We start from the raw sequence: 1,543 nt of genomic DNA on the forward strand, positions 1-1,543 counted from the left end.
ATGGGTCAGAACCGGCCAAAACTTCAGGTGTTAGTGACTCACACGTAAGCACACATTGGGGTTCGACAACCATGGAAATCGATTTGTGACCCCAAAACGGTGAGTAATAGTCCATGAAGAGCCCAGAATCGGACAAACCTAGGATTATTGATGAACGACATATAAAGGCACCCCAGGGTTCGACAATCATGGAAATCGGTCAGGGACCCCAAATCAGTGAGTAATAGTCCAAGAAACGGACCAGAATCGGCCAAAACTACAAGTGTTGATGACCGACACGTAAACGCGGCCCAGGGTTCGTTAATCGTGAAAATCACTATGGGACCCGAAAGCAATGAGTAATAGTACATGAAACGGGCCAGAATCGGCCAAATCTGCGAGTGTTCATGACCGACACGTAAGTGCACCTTGCGGTTCAACAACTATGGAAATCGCTTCGGGACCCCAAAACGGTGTGTAATAATCCACGAAACGGGTCAGTATCGGCCAAAACTGCGAGTGTTGGTGACCGACACGTAAACGCATCCCAGGGTTCGTTAATCGTGGAAATCGCATCGGGACCCCAAAACGGTGAGTAATAGTCCATCAAAGAGCCTAGAATCGGACAAACCTAGAATTATTGATGAACGACACATAAACGCACCCCGGGGTTCGACAATCATGGAAATCACTCAGGGACCCTAAATCAGTGAGTAATAGTCGAAGAAACGGCCCAGAAACAACAAAAACGACAAGTGTTGATGACCGACACGAAAACGCAGTCTGGGGTTCGTTAATCATGGAAATCAGTCTGGGACCCCAAAATAGTGAGTAATAGTCCATGAAACGGGCCAAAATCGGCCAAATCTATGAGTGTGACCGACACGTAAGCGCACCTTGGGGTTCAACAACTATGGTGATCGCTTCGGAACCCCAAAATGGTGAGTAATAGTGCACGAAACGGGTCAGAACTGGCCAAAACTTTGAGTGTTGGTGACCGACACGTAAGCACACATTGGGGTTCGACAACCATGGAAATCGGTTTGTGACCCTAAAACGGTGAGTAATAGTCCATGAAAGAGCCCAGAATCGGACAAACCTAGGATTATTGATGAACGACAGATAAAGGCACCCCGGGGTTCGACAATCATGGAAATCACTCACGGACCCCAAATCAGTGAGTAATAGTCCAAGAAACGGGCCAGAATCAGCCAAAACTACAAGTGTTGATGACCAACACGTAAACGCATCCCAGGGTTCGTTAATCATGAAAATCACTATGGGACCCCAAAAAAGTGAGTAATAGTCCATGAAACGGGCCAGAATCGGCCAAATCTGTGAGTGTTTATGACCGACACGTAAGCGCACCTTGGGGTTCAACAACTATGGAAATCGCTTCGGGACCCCAAAACGGTGTGTAATAATCCACGAAACGGGTCAGTATCGGCCAAAACTGCGAGTGTTGGTGACCGACACGTAAACGCACCCTAGGGTTTGTTAATCGTGGAAATCACACCGGGACCCCAAAACGGTGAGTAATAGTCCATGAAAGAGCCCAAAATAG

This window comes from Triticum dicoccoides, chromosome 4B (assembly GCF_002162155.2).
Source record: "Triticum dicoccoides isolate Atlit2015 ecotype Zavitan chromosome 4B, WEW_v2.0, whole genome shotgun sequence".
Lineage (NCBI taxonomy): Eukaryota > Viridiplantae > Streptophyta > Magnoliopsida > Poales > Poaceae > Triticum > Triticum dicoccoides.